Raw genomic sequence first — 17,742 nt, forward strand, 5'->3', positions numbered from 1 at the left:
TTGTTGGCTGGAGACTGGTTACTTTTCCAATGTGATTCCGCAATTCGTTTTTCTTTGCGCAAGGTTCTAAGCTGGGGTGTGAACCAGGAGTTTAGGTGGGCTCGAGGTTTAGATTTTCTCAGTTTAGATGGGGCGATGATGTCTAAGGCTTTTTGCATAGTGCGGTTAAATGTGTGAATCTGCGCCGTAGGGTCAGAGCATGTGCGAACCTGCTCGTTAAGAACTGGGAGGAGGAGTGGGAGAAGTCTGTCGCATGTAATGTCACGTTTGTTGCGGGTGTCCGTAGCATGTGAAATGCTAGGAGAGAGGCTGCTAGGTTTGGACTGGATATTGAACTTAATTAGGTTGTGGTCAGTCCAAGAACACTGATGGTTGGAGGTGATATTGATAGGACAGTTAGGGGCGGCTAGCCAGTCAAGGGTTCTGCCCTTGGCATGGATAGGTTGGTTTATGAACTGTGTGAATCCTGCATTCGTGAGCATATTGTCAATAGCCATGGCCACAGTGTCGTTGGGGTCAGAGAGGCCTAAGTTGAAATCGCCCATTATCAAGGCTTGGCATTTGGATTTAGTGTTGTAGGTGATGATGTTAGAGAGGTCCTCAGCGAAGGTGGATAACCGCCCAGGAGGCCGGTAGAGTAGATGGAAGGTGATAGAGTGGTTAGGGGTAATGGCTAGTTTGGCTGTCAGTGCTTCCATCGTGGAAAAGTGATGCGCGGAGGAGAGGTGGAAGTTTAAAGTATTTTTATGGATAATGGCAATGCCACCACCTTTGGACTGATTAGAATTACGGTTGTGTCTGATAACATTATAACCTGGGGGGATGGCCAGGGAGAGTAGTGGGCCTGTGGCTACGTGAAGCCAAGTTTCGGTGATTGATATGAAGTCAAGGTCAAGGTCGAAGATGAGGTCCGCCACTTCTAGAGCGTGTGCCGTGAGTGATCTGATGTTAATTAATGCACCTTTGATATTACTTGTGTTGGGGAGGTTACAGAGGGGTGATGATGGGTTTGGAGAGGGTGAGGACGAGGAGGAGGTCAGTGGCTGTTTGTTAAGATGCGCCGAGTGGTGGGAAGCTTGAGTGAGTCGCGACCCAAGTCTGGCATTTCTCAGGGCGATAGAGCAAGGTATGTTTGGTTGAGGTCTAGATGCAAAGTGTTGGATCCATAGGGCTGGGTTGTTGAGATAAAGGTTGGTATGGTCCGCAAGGGATGGCATGGTGATGGAGTGGTATGGAAGTGTGTAGTAGGGGGGGCAGTGTTGTGGTTGGGTGTGATCCCACCAGTGTGCTGTGTAAGCGAGAGGAGGGTGGGCAGTAATCTAACAACTAGGATACTGAGAGTGTATTTGGGCGAATCTGTGGCTATTAGGCTGTTGGAGAGGGGCATGTTGGCCTGATACAAAATAGGAGTAGATGTCTATTGGAGCTACAGGGAGGACGTTGGGGTAGATATGCTGTTCTGGGCGATTACACACAGTAGCATGCACATAGTATTGATAAGCCCAAATGGACAGTGGCATGGTGGTCTCTAGGCGAACATGAGCACGGGACAATGGCACAGTAGTCTCTAGGCGACCATAGGGCACAACACAATGTCACAGTGGTCTTCTAGGCGACCATAATACAACACAATGGCACAGTGGTCTCTAGGCGACCATAAGACTCATAGATGATGGTCGCCTGAAACCAGCTGTCCAGCAGACCTCTGGCCATCTTCCCATCTAGAATCATAGTCACACTGGCCTGTGGGCAAATAAGCCACTTGAGAATTGGCTTGGGTGAACTTGGCGCTTACTTGGAGCTTATTTGGATGAAGGTACTTGGCTGGTTGGTGAGCAAATGAATTTAGTAACTGGAAGGGCTCACCCTAGATGTTGGATGCAGTCTCTGCCACTAGTACCAGTACGGGAGGACCTGGGCTGGCTGTGACACTGGTGGATGGTGACGTTTACATGCCTGGGTTTTAGCAAAAACTGGGCTCCGATTCAGCAGCTGTTGAAGTGCAAGCCACTGGTCTGATGACAGGGCTACTTTCAGTGTTGGTGTTATTGCAAAGTCATTCAGCTGAACAGTCAGTGGCAGTAGACAGTGATACAGAGAGTGCAGACTCTGAGCGATGAACAGGATCAGTCTCTGTGTTGGTGGCCCTGGATGTTCTGGCCACTGCAGCACAGGCCAGATGTTTGCCATACTGGCTTGGGAAACATTCTCAGCTCTAGCAATGGCAAGTAGAGCTGAGGGGCCGGGGCCAGTAAGTGCTTGACATCTCCAGTCACTGCATTGTCAGGAGCATCTGGCAAAACAGGATCTCTGATTCTCACTGCTTGATTAGCTACTGTGATGTTGGGGATGACTAATGTGGTGCAGTCTTTGCATTGCATCTGCACTTCAACCCCAAAGGTGGGAGAAGGGGGTTGCTGTGCAGGAGCAGTCTCTATGTTGGTGGCCTTTGATGTTTTGGCCACCTCTGCATGTGTCCTTGTTGAGGTTACTGGGCTGTCAACAGGACCCATCTGGGATATCACATCAGCTCTCGTTATGGTCAGTGGAGCTGAAGGGTACAGCCCTCGTGTCGTCAGGGGCAACTGATGGCCTAGTGTCTCTTGTCTGTACCACTCTATTATTCACAGCAGAGTTGCAGGCAGACAAGCAAACCAGAACATGTCAGGTCACCAAAGGTACAAAGGAGCATTTTCAAGATGTCTTTGCTCACAATAGGCTTTACTACTTCACCAAATTACTGAGAAGTAGTCTAAGAACGCATAGGCTTGTCAACTTATGCCAGTGTAAAAATACATTTTCATTCTAGCTGTGCCCAGTATTGCCAGTATGCCATTTTATGATCACAGCATCTTAATGCCTGTGCCTTCTTTAAGATACTCACAAATGTTTTGTTGTATCTCTACCCCCTGACCCCCCCACTTGAGGCCAGGTGGTAGGCAATGCAGAGTTTTCTTTTAACCCCTAGAATCTTCCACATCTTCGCATCACCTCACTAGTAAAATGGCTTCCTCGGTCCGACTCAATCCTTTGTGGGAGGCTGAAATGGGGGAAGATGTGGTTGATCATTAGTGCAGCAGCTGTTTCTGCCTTACAATTCAGGGCTGGAAGACATTCTACCCACTTCGTGAATAAGCATGTCAAAGTCAACATGTACTTGTTTGCTCGAGAAGAGCGAATCACTGGCCCAATAAAATCAACTTGTAAATCTGACCGAGGCAAAGTCATTCCCCTTTTTTGTGGGGCAGCTCTGTGTGTGAGTGAACTGGGTTGGAATTGAGCACACACAAGACACCGCTTTAGGTAAGTGTCGAGGTCCTGGTCCATGTAAGGCCAGTAGGCAACCTCATGCAAGATTTCTAATGTCATATGAAACCCCCTATCACTGGCAGTGGCTGTGTCAGGAGTGTGGTTCAACATCAGGTTTTGGAATGAGGTAGGTAACACCCATTGGTCACAGCCAGATAGGGCCCTCATTACCAACAAACCATCTTGAATCCGAAACATCTTAGAAAACTTCAGCAACACCTGGAGATCCTCTTTACCGGCATAATCCGATTCTGTTAGAGGAAAGCGTATGGGGTCTTTAATGTGTTGATATAATTTCCCAATTATCGGGTCTTCTTTCAGTGCAGTGATCAAATCTACATCTGGGGTATCTTTACTCCACTGGGCTGTTGAGAGTTCACTGTTAGCCTGAGTGTGTGACCTGGTGACAGCTCCCATTTGGATTTCACCCAGCAGGGATTCCGTTTCTATGAAATCCCCGGGATCTGCTTTTAGCCAGCTGGTCAGTCGTAATTCCCAGTCTGTTCTGGCCCTTCTATCTTGGAATTACCTCTTTTCTTCTTCCAATAGATGGTAATTTCATTGGAGGTCACCAGGTCATCGATTGACTGGATCAGTTTGGCATGCTTTAGGGGTTTGTTGTTGGCACAAAGCATCCCACGATTCTTCCAGTTAATCAGGTGTTCAGCAAACCCATTCCTGACATAATCAGAGTCAGTGATTATGACCAGTTCATTGAGTTGGTGGTGCACTTCAGTGGGGATAGCTTGATAAACAGCCATCAACTCTGCAACCTGACTACTTCATGGTCCTATTTTATAACCATCAGAGGGTTCCGGGGTATCATTCACCCAGGCAATCCCAATGCCAGCCACCAGTTATTTTTTCCCATTGCTGTCAACATAGAAGGAGCAACCATCCACACAAACTATGGGTATGCCCTTGCATGTGTCTTCTTCATAGACCTTGTGTGGGGAAGTTAAGTACGCTTCCATGTTGTTGTTGGTCATTAGGCGTTCGTCCTCGAGACAGTTTTCTTGAGCAAAATCATGCAAGTCGGCCAACCCTTGCGCTATTAGACTCTTCTTGTTTTGGCCATATCTGACCTTCCCAGAAAAGCCTTGTATAGACAGAATCCAGAAAGGAATTCTGGAATTACTAATGTTCCCCACCCAGATTCAGTCACTTTGTAGATACTGCAAGGGTTGGTGAGGAGTCTCGACAATGATGTTCTCCCTCTGTATGAATGGGCGGTCATTTTTCAGTGCCCACACCGTTGCCAGGAGTGCCTTCTCACAGTTATTGAATTTTTCTGCCACAGAGGACAAAGTCTTGCTCGCATATGAGCTGACCTTGTTGACCTTGTCATGCTTTTGGTACAATACTGCTGTTAGGCAAGTATCTGAGAACCCTGTCTCCAAGAAGAATTCCTTGTTATTTATGGTGTAAGCCAAACAAGAAGCCTGGGAAAGGCTTCTTTTCAGTTGTTTAATTGCCACAGATTGTTCTGGACCCCATTCCCACTTGACTCTAGCCTTTAATAAATAGACCAAGGGTTGAGCGACCGCTGCGTAGTCTTCAATGAACTTTCAACTATAATTAGTAAGTCCAAGAAGGCTTTGTAATTCTCGCAGAGTGATAGGGTCTTTTAATTTCAATAAGGCTTCCACCTTCTTCGCCTAGTGATTAAGACCCTTAGGTGTGATCTCGTACCCTTAGAAGTTCACTCGGGTCTTACACCAGTGTGCCTTCTGAATGGACAGTTTTGGTCTGGCATTTTGCAACTGGGTAAGAACACAGCAGATTTCTACTATATGTTGCTCCACAGTTGAGCTCTTGATCAAAACGGTATCCACATAGTCCAGGTTTCCCCTTTCACCCAAATCGGGCATAGCCTTATGTAGGAAGATATTGAACTCATTGTTGGAGTTTATGTATCCAAAGGGGGTTCAGGTCCACGTGTTCTGCTGCCCCCCAAAGGTAAGGCAAAATTGCACTGCTCTTCCCTACTCACATGTACTGTCCAGTAACCGTTAGTCAGGTCAATATCGCTGTACACCTTTGACCCTTGGATCTGGGCCAGACCCTGATCATTGTAGGGAAGGGCTCATCCTGACATGTTGACCCATTTGTTCAACTCCTTCAGGTCTGCACATAGTGTCCATTGGCCGTTTGGTTTGAGGATACCCAGTACCGGGTTGTTGATGGTACTGTGGTTCGGACGAATTATCCCACGGGATTCTAAATTCATAATAATCTCCATGAGTGACTCCATGGATGTGACAGGTAACCGGTATTGTGTGACAAAATCGGGAACCATCGCGGGGTCTGTGGGAATGGTTTTGGAATGAATGGATGTGCGTCCGCAGTCATACGAGTCCACTGAAAGGATATCTTGGAATTCTAGGAAGACCTGTTTTAGCTTTTGTCTTTGTTCCTTGGTCTTACAGGCATCAGCAAGTTTGATCCTTTCCTCGACCATCTGCTTGAAACCCGGAAAGACCCCGGGCTTGGCAATTTCAGTGGTATCCTCCAGTTGGGTGGAGAGATCTCTTTTGATGGTTTTGACCTGGACAAGGGAGTCGAGGTAGTGGACTTTTACTCTGAACACTACTTCCTCCCTTCTTATGTCACAGGTCACTCCTTTCACAGGGAGAGTACACCAGGAAATTCCCCCCATGCCTAGTAAAAATCTTTTCTTGAGGAATACCATTGCTGATGTCGAAACATTCGTTTGGGATTGGTCCCACGATTTCATTACCTAAATCAATAGAATAATCCTGGGCATCAACCGCTATTACAATAAAAGTGTCTGCGCCTAAAGTGATACTTTGAGGGTTGATGATATCCACCAATATTTGCATGCTGTTGTGTTTTAGGTCTACTAGAGGTGTCAGTTTTACATATAAACCTTGTTGGAGATGGGAATTTAGATTTATATATCCGTCCCGATGTTTGAGGTTCTGTTCTCACTTAATTTTGAGGGGAAGAGTAAATTGTCGCACCTGTCCTGGGATGGTAACCTCCTCTCGCATTTGAACTTCTACCACATAAGGCAGCAATTGAGCTGACGGGAATGCTTTTTCAATGTTGTCAAAGCCTATGGGGTTACTCCCCAGTCAGGACCAGGCTTTATTATTAATTAAGTCCAAATTAACTGCAAATCGGTTGTGAATGTCACTTCTCAGACAAAAGGCAGAAGGGACATTTCTCACGACCCAACAATTGTGGTCTAGGTTTTTGCTGCCAATTGACATTTTTAGCGTACACCTGCTAGGCAGGAGATGTTTGGAATTTGGGGTTTCCAGACCTACCTTCCATTTGTCAATCAATTTAAATGTGGGAATGGTCGGATCGTTTGTGAGTTTCCTGAATAATTCTTTGCTGATGAAGCTCCTTACATTAAGCAGGCATATTCTGGTGAGCAGTGGTTCCTCCCTTTCATTTACCTGAATGGGGAAAAACAACTGCTCGCCCTTTTTCAGAATGTCCGTTAGACTTTAAGTGGATCCTTCCTTGTCTGGTTTTACAGAACTCAAGGTTTCTTCTGGTGTAAAATTGTAGGCTGTTCCTTTCCAGTGTGGAGTGCCACTTAAAACTGGGAGGAAAGTTGAGTTGATAAGGCGTACCCCTTAGACCGTAAGCTCTCAAGAAACATTGAATGTAAAATACGTAAAATGTACGGTGGGGTAGGATGGGAGGGTCGATGAGGAATACGTGGGAGGAATATCCAATCGAAAGAACGTTACAGTAACAGTAACTTGTTCTTCAAATGGATTGTGTCCTCCCATGTATTCCTCATCTTAGATAGGCTCCCAAAGCAGTATGAATTTGGAGGAGGGAGTACCAGATAGTATTAATCATGGACTGTATGAAGGACAGCTTTGGCAAAGAGACCCCCTTGTGATGATCTTGAATCTAGAGAATAATGCTTCACAAAAGTGTGCATAGAGGACCAGGTGGCTGCTGCACAAATGTCTTGCATCGGGACATTCCTCTGAAGAGCTGTTGAGGTTGCCATGCCCCTGGAATGAGCCCTCAGCCCATCTGGAGGATCTTTTCCAGCCAACCTATAGCATTCTGTGATTGCCAAAATATTCCATCTGGACAATGTTTGTTTGGTTACTGCTAGACCCAATTTGTGTCCAGTACATCCCACAAAAAGCTGATCACATTGCCTAAATTTAGCCAATCTGGAGATATAGAAACTGAGTGCTCTTTTAGGGTCCAATCTGTGCAACCTTTCTTCCTCCTTACTTGCATGTGGAGGACGATAAAAGGAAGGTAAAGAGATTTTTTGTGACAGGTGAAAGTCAGAGATTATTTTTGGCAAAAAAGAGGGTTTGACTCTAAGAGTAACCTTGTCCTTATGGAAAATAGTGTGAGGAGGCTAACAAGAGAGCACCTGCAACTCACTCAGCCTGTGGGCTGATGTAATTGCCACTAGATGTATTGTCTTTAGAGTAAGGAGCCTTAACGGGCAAGAATATAAGGGCTCAAATGGAATACATGTGAGGAATTTTAAAACTAAATTTAAATTCCAGATGAGTACCTGAAAAGGGGTTGTGGGGTACACATTTGTGAGTCCTTTTAGGAAGTGAATAATCAAGGGCATTTTGAGGTAAGACACTTCTTCTGAGGAGAGCTTAAAAATAGATAGCAATGCTAAGTATACTTTTATTGTACCAACTTGGAGCCCCAGGATTATGCGGCATGAAATGGCAAATTTTGCAGCATGAAATGGCAAGTATTGCGGCACAAACCTTTATTTATTGCAGCATTTTTGCAGGAACTGGAGGGTGTAAGATTGCCACATTGCAGGAAAGAGGCAGAGTGCAAGGCTACAAGAGAGCCAAGGTATCGTTATTATGTATCTTTTGTATTAATTTAATAGGAAGAGTCCCAGATGTGTCTGGCTTGGCAGAACAGTGTTTGATTTGGCTACATTTTTGGTTTAATGTGCATGCCTATTGAATAGTATTAACTAAATTGATCATTATCAGTTGTAATGCTGAAAATATTCCCCTGCTATATTCTCCAATCCCCCAAACGACCCCCCACACACCTCTCTCACCAACACACATCTCACCAACTCCCCATCACAATTTGCATTCCTGAACCTCTCACTCTGTCATACAAATACTCACATGCTAGATCACACTGTCAAGTCAGTCACAATGTGCACTCCCCAGGCCCTGCCACACTGCAAATCATACTCCCAACTCACACCTTACCCTCTACAATTCCTCCCACAATATACAGTCCTTCACTCTTTTGTGCTGCTTCTGCATCTTGCATCATTTCTCCCATTCTATTGCACTCTTCCCTCAACCTTTTTCCCAATCTGCAGCTCACTGCCTCTTTCCGGCTAACCGCTTCCTCTCTGGTTTCTGGCTCACTGACCACACGCTCCCTCTACTTTCTGTACCTCCGCTCGCTCTCAGATTTCTGGCCCACTGCATCACTGCTTCCTCTGCTCTCTTGTGCACTGCTTCCTCCTCTGACCCACTGCTTTCCCTCTTCTTTCTTGCATATCAATTCACATCTCACCCATCACTCTCCCACTCTCTCCTTTGCCTGTCATAGTGTGACAATTTTTTTATTTAAAACAAATATACATTTTGACCCAGAGCCTCAAAAAACAGGGCATTTAAAAATAGAGCCGTGGATATGCTATTTTTAGACAACCCATTTTTGGAAATGAGCAGGTCACCTTCTTCTCAAAGGTGACTGGTGCATTTCCACCGTTTTGAGCTGAAGCGCAAATTGTGCGCTGATCAGCTGCCTTGAATAGGGTTCTGAGTTGTTTGACGAAGTGTAATTATTTGCGGCGGAATTGACCGTGGTCAATATTTCCGCAAATTGATTTGCACTTCAGCCAAACAACCCAAAATGTACCTTTCACCACCACCCCCCCTCATCCCCTCCTTAACTGCTTCGTTGCTGCCTCTTCCCCTGCAAACCTGTGGTATCAGATCCATCCCTCTAACGTGGGTTACATCCAACTCCGCAGGGTCCCTTTTTAGTTATTTTCTTTTTGGTCCCCCATCTCCAATTTTGTGGAAGTGGGGGGACACCCTGCAGCGCTGAAGCCCAAAAATACTGAACATGTTGAGCAAGTGACACCCCCGCAACACACATTCGGTATTTATAAAAATCAATCGAATGTTACTGGCCGAAATAGATCAAATTGTATCATTTGATTGATTTATGTCGGTCAAAATGGGTAGTACCTTGAATCGAAGCGCTCTCCCGACAGTGTTCTGCAAGCTCCCAGTGCCTTTCACAGGGACAGGCCTGCCACTGTAAAATGCGACCCAAAAAACACATTTTTATCCTGTTTGAGGAACAGAAATGCAAGCGACACAACAGCGATTCATACCTAAAAGAAATGCATGACAGGGTCAGGAAAGACCCTGTCATGCAGTGGCACCCACATCTCATGCGCGCAGGGTTGGCTACAATTTCTGCACATTTAAAAGTGCATCTTGCTTGGAAATGTGGGATGCGCTTTTAAATTGGCAGAAACGCCCCCTTATTTGCTCAAGGAAGTGAAAAAGGCCATCTGAATGGGCGCGCATATAAAATGTGCCCATTCCGGTGTCCCTTGTGGATTGGGCTGCTCTTTGATGAGATGTGTTAGCGCATTTCATTTCTTGTATAAAAAATAGTTTTGAGAACCTGGCACCCGGAGTATTTTTTTTTTTAAGCAGTAGTTTTGGCTGATTTTTTAAAATTGTTATAAAAAAAAGATGCTGTTTTTGTGCAAAACGGCTGTTTTGCAGCATTTTGCGCAAAACAGCCATTTTCGCAGCATTTTGCGGGATCGCAAAATTACTATAAGCTGGAGGGTCTGACTGTAGAAGTATTACATATGAATGGATCCACATTCTTATCCCTGGACCAGTTATTGAACTTGTTCCTACGAAACTAGTACAAGGATTTTGTTGCTGGCTTTCTGGCCGAAAGCAAAATCTCCTTTACGTCATGCGGGAGGTCCCAATCCTTATATCTCAGCCACTCCGAAACCATGCATGAACGCTTAGTGTCTTGACCTGTGGATGGAGAGCCGGACCTTTCTCTTGCGAGAGAAGATCCTCTCTTTGTGGAAGACATATTGGAGGGCAGATGGACATGTCCAGAGGGTCCGGTTACCACATCCTCCTGGCCCAATCCGGGCAATTAGGATTATGGATTTCCTGAACTTTCTCTACCTCCTGATTACTTGAGGAATCACAGGGACTGGAGGAAACGTATATATAGGAGTGGAAATTCCCATTGCACTACGAACGCGTCCCCTAGAGCTCCTCTCAGAGGAAATTCCCTTGAGCAGTATAGTTCGAACTTCCTGTTGATACTGGTCACGAACAGATCCACTTGAGGGGTTCCCCAAAGGGCAAAGATCTCTTGAAGGACTTCCTGAGCTAGTTAACACTCATGAGAAACTGTGCTCTGCCTGCTCAGAGCGTCCACCGCCGTGTTCTGCTCTACGGCTAGGTGACTGCTGACAGAGTGATTCCTTCTTGCATTACCCAGAACCAGAGCTGCATTGCCTCTCTGCACAGTGGTAGTGACCCTACACACCCTCTCTTGTTGAGGTAGTACATGGCCACTGTGTTGTCTGTCATTATCAGGACATTCTTTCACGGTACCAAGGGCAGAAAGGCCTTCAGCGCTAGTCTGATTGCCCTCAGCTCCAAAAGGTTGATGTGTAGTTTGGACTCTGATGGAGACCAATGACCACTGATTGGGCCTCATTACGGCCCTGGCGCTAATGGTTTAACGGCGCTGTAAAGAGCGTCAGCGCCGTTAAACCATTAGCGCCTGATTGCAAGGTCCCTTAGTGGGTTGGAGGCTTTAACGCCTGCTTTTTGCAGGCGTTAAAACCCAACCTGCTAAGGGACCTTGGAGCTAATTACGGCAACCGTAATTTACGGTGCCGTAATTAGTGCCTTCCCCATCCCCATTATGCCCTATGGGGCAAAATGGGAATGGGGAAGGGCAAATGGTGAATGGGGAATTACCGCCCGCCAACCTTGTGATGGGGGCGGTAATGCCGCCATCCACCATGCCGGAGACCAGCATGGACCATGGTGCTAGTAGCACCATGGTCCAGCGCCTGGGTCGTAATGAGGCCCATTGTCAGATCGTTGGTGTGGGCTCCCCACCTCGTGAGTGAGGCATCCGTCACTACTGTTATCTCCGGCCATGGTTGCCAAAACGATTCTCCCTTGAGGATATTTTCCTTGGAAGCCCACCATAGAAGATCCTGAGCCACTCTGGCCGGAACTTGCAGAAGATCTGACATATCCCCTGAAAATTGGTCCTGATTGCCCATTGATTGGCCTTTAGCACCAGAAAAATGCAGGATACCATGAGGCAGAGCAACCTCAGAAAATCGAAGGCCGGCAGATGCTGGGCATCCTGGAACTTTGCTACCATCTGCAGAATGTGATGAGCTCTCATCCCCGGAGGCGAGGCTTTGCCCGAGGAAGTATCCAAGACTGCCCCGATGAATTGGAGTCTTTGGAATGGTATTATATTTGACTTCTTGTAATTGAGGGAGAAGCCCAGTCTGTGTAGGAAGTGGCAGGCCATGTTCAGATGTTCCCAGGCTTGTTCGGGTGAACGTGCCCTGATTAACCAATCATCTAGGTAAGGGTAGATATGAACCCCACCTCTCCTGAAACTCGCTGCCACTACTGCCATGAGCTTGGTGAAGACCCTTGGGACGGAGGTCAACCCGAATGGCAGAACTCGAAACTGATGGTGAGAATTGCCAAACGCGAAGCTTAGGTACTTCCTGTGCTTGAGATGGATTGGCACATGAAAGTAGGCATCCTGAAGGTCCAACGATACCAACCAGTCTTGGAGTTGAAGAGCCTGAAGGATCAGAGAAAGTATTACTATCTTGAACTTGTCCTTCCTGAAGAAATTGTTCAAATTTTTCAAGTCCAAGATGGGTCTCAATCCTGCGTCCTTTTTTGGAATGAGAAAGTATGGGGAGTACCAACCCTTGTTCCTTTCCGCTACAGGTACATGTTCTATTGCACCTTTCTCGAGCAGGGTTAAAATGCCCTACAACAGGAGCGGATCTGGAATTTTGGTGCAGTTGTATTACGGTGGAGGATCCTGAGCACTTTTCTGAAAGTGGAGGCAGTAACCTTGGGCTACTGTTTCCAGTGCCCAAGCATCTGAAGTAATGCCCCGCCATTCATTCAAATTCTGAGAGACCCTGCTTCCCACTGGGGTCTTGTGGGTCAAGACCTCAGAGTGGCTTTGCGGCTGCAGAAGCTGCTGAGGGGACAGTTTCCGCTGCTGGGGCTGGTCTAGCACTTTTTCCTCTTACACCATGAGGACATTTTCTCTGTAGTCCTCTTTGACTAGCCTGTCCCTTCCCTCTCCCAAATGAGGAGTAGAATCAAAAGGGTTGTCCCCTTCAGGAAGATGAGCCTGAGTAGGAGTGTTGCTGAGGTTGTCTTATAAAAGCGCTAAGAGACTTAGCTGCCGCTTTTGATGTCTGCAGCTTTTCTAAACTTTCATCCGCCTTGCTGCCGAACAACCTCAAGCCGTCAAATGGCATATTAAGTAGCCTGGCCTGCACGTCCGGTGCGAAGCCCGACATCCTCAGCCACGCAAATCTGCGCAGCACTGTGCTAGATGCCTTGGACCTACTGATGCTGTCAGTAGTGTCCAGTCCTGATTAAAGGCATTCCCCCATAGCCTCCTTTCCGTCTTTCACAATCGCAAGAAAACCTTCTTACTCCTCGCCATCAGGGAAATGTTCAGCCGCCGCTGTCATACAATCCCACAGGGTGTATGTGAATCTTGCAAGGGTGCAAGTCACATTTGTTGATTTTAAAGCCATGCTTCTCGAAGAGAAAATCTTGCGAGACCATGTATCAATCTTTCTGTCATCCCTATCTGGGGGAATTGTAGGTTATGCCGAATGTCTAGTGGATGTGGCTGCTTGGATCACTAAACCTTCAGGTGACGGGTGTTTTGTTAAGTATTCAGGATCAGAAGAAGAAGGCCTGTATTTGTTCGTGAATTTTCTATTTACCACAAGCCCTGATTCAGGTGCTTCCCATGCAGCCATCACCTTCTTTTGCAGAGCTATGTGGAAGGGAAGGACCGGATACTTTTGAGGACCTTCAGAGAGAATGTCCATCATATCATCCTGCTGGTAAGTAGGGAAACTTCTTTTCCACCCCATGAATTCTGTCACCTTATTCATAAGTCTCCCATATCCTGAGTCTGCATGATCAGCAGGGTCAGGTCTTTCAAAATCCAACTCAGGAGACGTGTCCAGACCACTTGCCGTCTGTAGACACTCATACAGGTCAGCAATCTCAGAGTGAGGATCAAATAACTCCCCAGGAACATCTTTTGTCCCAAATCTAACACCAGAAGGAGAGATGTCCTCTTCAGAGGATTGCTCTTCAAAAATAGAAGACAGATTTTAGAAAATCCTGTCTAGACTCAGGATGAAACCTTTTACTCAGTGATTCAATGGGCATAGACCTTGGTTTCGACAAAGAAGTCGATTTGGGTGCCGGAATTAGAGTTGACTTCGACAAAGGCGTTGATGGTGTCGATGTTATTGATGCAGGCTTCGATACAGTCGAAGGAGCCTTTGACACTGTCGAAGGAGCCCCCGATGAAAGCATTGTCGCATGAACTGTCTGCCTTAGATACTGGCGTCGAGTAGGTCTTCGATAAAGGCGTTGAGGAAAACTTTGACACCGCTCTTAATGGTGGTTGGGCACTTGGTGCCATTTTGTCAGGCGTTGCCCCCGGTTTATTCACTGGTTGGCGTGATTTACTTTTTGAATGAGGTATTGGAGCGGTCTCCCTCAATGACACCCTCGACAATTCTTTGTCGGATTTTGACCGTTTGGTCTTTGACTTCCCTCTGTCACTTTTAGAATGAGCTAGGCATGGTTTGAGGGAGTCTGGGCCGCATTCTCAAAGATTCTCATCATGAGGCTCTAAAAGCCTCCCCCTTTCTAGGGGAATCATGCTTTGAAGGGCAGGTGATAACCCGTGTCTCAGATGACAAAGATGAGGAAGAGGGAGATTGTTGTTGTCTTTTATTCAATCTTTTTGATGAAGAAGAGTACGATTTTCTCGACCGACTCCTCGATCTTGATTTCCACTCGACTCCCTTGAGTCATTCTTTTTTCTCGAAGAAGACTTTGAGGATTCCTCCCCCACTGCAAGTTTACCTCTTCGTTCCTTAAGAGCTTTGTTGGTTATTGCCTAACAGGAACTGCATTCGTCGACCCGATTTGTCGGGACCCAAACACCAGAGGCGATTTCGATCACGGTCGTTGATTGACATCTTCTTCCTGCATTTCTGACACTTTTTAAAACCAGTTTTTGGGATGGAAGGATTTGATGAGGAAGACATAGTTCGCAGAACTGAAGCGCCGTTTTCGTGACATGAAGCGAAAGCTACCGTAAAAACGGAACTGAAGCCAACGGGCGCGGCTCCAGCCCTTTTTACTGAGGATGACGTCAAGGCTTCATGGCAGCCTCCGAGGGACATCGATGATGTGAGCTCGAGCACAGTGCCCTCTGGTGGAGAGAACATTTTGTTCCGAAGCAGAAAAGCTGAAGATACGAATATCTAAGATGAGGAATACGTGGGAGGACACAATTCACTCGAAAGTGTGAGTTATTTGACAGCCCTTTGGTGGTTTTCTTAATAATGAACTCCAACACTATATTATCTTGGCCAGTTTTCTGTGTCGGAGTTCGAGAATCTGTAAAAAAAACATTGCAACTTGCAATGGGTGTTGTTGGGGAATCCTCTTTTTCCCCGACTACTTGGCTGTCCACTGTTACCTGGCAACAGTTCTGAGAACCTTTTTGGAGAAAGGACATCCCCTCTGTTTCACTTCTGTTTGGCTTACATGTTTTGGGTTGAATAGTTTCTGGTTCTGGGTCGGTCTCCATATTTACCCTGTGCCACTCAGGGTCTTTTGGGACCCATTTATCTTTGGGAGGTCTCCCCCATTTTTGAAAGAGGTCTTATTACCTTAATCTTCCAGGGATTCTTCTCTTTCAAAGGGGATAATCCAGAGTTCCTCCACAAAGTGGGTTTTTCTTTGGCCTCTCCTACGTACCCTTTGCTCTTTGGGTTCTAACATTTTGTAGGTAGAAGAGACTCTTTCAGGCTGAGAGGTTTTTAGGGGTTCTGTTTGGGTGCAAAAGGAAGTTTCCTCAAGGGCCTGGCATCTCCCCTCCACCCGGGCCTCCTGCTCCGGAACCTGTGGTTTGTCGGAGGTTTCCTCCCATCATTTCCCCCCTGGGGCATCAGACCTGGGTGTTGGGGAATTCTGGAAAGCATGGTTAGGTTGAGAGTTGGACTGAGCCCTAACCATGTGCCCCAGATCATTGGTCAGTTGCTGGACCTGTCGCTCCAGTTGCTAGACCTTGTCTGGGGGCAGGGAGCTCTCAAGTAATACCTCTGCTGCTCCTGAAAGGGGTAACTGTCCCTTCTGATATGATATATGACATTTGTAACGCGCCTATACTCAAGTGTTTCAAGGGACGAGTAGTGTTTCCTGGAGTAGCTCGGGTACTGGGAATGCCCCCCATAATTTTCCATCCTGAATCTCCCTTCTCCCGGGTTCAGCGGTCTATTGTCCTGGAACCGGGGGGAGAGAGGAGGGTTGTTTTGAAATTTCTGGTTTGTGGGATATCTAGGGAAAAAGTTCAGATTGTGAGGTGGAGTGATACTTCTCTCATGAGGAAAGTTTGGAGGGAGGTTTCCTGGTTCATTACTTACCTGATTAGTTCCCCACCTTGGGCCAGGGGAGCGTGTACATACGGCAGGATTGCTTTAGTACCCTTGTACCTAGGATTTACATAGGTGGCAGGATCTGAGGGATCATTTTTCAGTGCCCCCGCCTGAATACCATCCCATTGGGCCAGGTTGGGGGGTCCATTCTGCTTTTTCTATTTTGCTTGTTGGCTGGAGGGTTACTTTTAGGGCCCCCCATTTCCAGGTCCAATGGAGGGGTCATTTTTACCTCTGCCACCTTTGCAGCTGCAGGGGTGTTAGATGGTTTGGGGGGTTTGGCAGTATTTTTACTCTTAGCAGGCTTTTGGACCGCATAGATCCTGGTGGCCTGTTCAAGTACCCAATCCAGGGTCCTATGCTCACGAAAGTCACACAACAAATGATTCATTATGTATTTATGGAGAGTATGGAAATAAGTAGTTATGAAGTCCCAACTATTTCTGTTCACCCATCCGGAAGTCTGAGCAAATGCATGCTTTCGCTCATGCTCAAACTCTCTAGGTGCCTGATCTTCCCCACACTGCAAGTTATATGTAGCCTTACAGGCCTCTTGTGGGTTCCTGTGGGTGGAAAAATCTTTCATTATGGCAGCCATATAAATGGATCATTTATGATGATCCTCGTCCTCCAGTCCTGCAAAGAAACTGGAGTACTCAGGTGAGAACGTCCATTTAGCAAATGCTATACAATTCACACCATTCCTGATCTGGAATGATGCCATCATCTGCTCATAAAGTTCCAGGTGCTCCCATACAGAATACTTGGCATTCTTGTGTTATGGGGTCAGGGAGCTCTTTGTGGCTTTGATTTGTCTTATTGGGTCTTTGACAAAACCCTTTCTTTGTACTCCTTCCCCTTCCCTGTCTTCTAGGTGCTCCCTATCTCTATGAGACTGAGAATTTCTCCCAGAACGATGGGGTCTGGACTCCTCTCGCCTGGACCAAAGCAAACTCTCAGGGTCACTCTCCCTGGAGTTCCTTTCAGGCCCAGGATAGAACCCAGTTTCCTCATCGGTCCTACAAGGGAGTCTGGGGAATTGCCCTCCTTTGCCTGAATATATGGAGGTTTTTAGAATGCCCTTCCTAGGCTGAGGATCTCGCTTTTCTCCTTCAGCGAAGCAGGCAAAGTGGTCTCTTTGTAGTCGTATCCTCAGCCAATCTAACTCCCTGACTTTCTCCTCATAAGATTTTTCATGGTCTGAAGTACTTATTGTATAATTCCTTACTTCCCAGGACACACTGGTCCGGCCACTTTCCCTTCTGTGTGGCAGAGATGAATACTCATCAATATCAGACAAGGACTGGCTTTCTTGATCAGTTGGACTAGGCATGGGTAAGTCTAACTGCCTCATGTCGCCCTGTTCTGGATAGGTGGCATGATTGAGGTCAGTTCCCATTTGTGCCAGAGAGATTATAAATGACTGTCATGAGGCCCCTGTTGGGAAGGTTGCCTCACCTTTATCAGTGGGCCTTGTCCCATATCCTGATTGATCAGGGTGCCTCAGTTCCTGTTTATCATTTTCGATTTCCTTGGTGAGGCTCTCACACCTGTGTCTCATTTAATTAATTGCCGTTGGCAGTCAGAGAGCTGGCTTTTTTATTCTGACACGAAGGCCTGTTTAATTTCATGCACCCTGCTCTGAG

The sequence above is a fragment of the Ambystoma mexicanum genome, chromosome 7q (assembly GCF_040938575.1).
Source record: "Ambystoma mexicanum isolate Mex_15411 chromosome 7q, UKY_AmexF1_1, whole genome shotgun sequence".
Classification (NCBI taxonomy): domain Eukaryota; kingdom Metazoa; phylum Chordata; class Amphibia; order Caudata; family Ambystomatidae; genus Ambystoma; species Ambystoma mexicanum.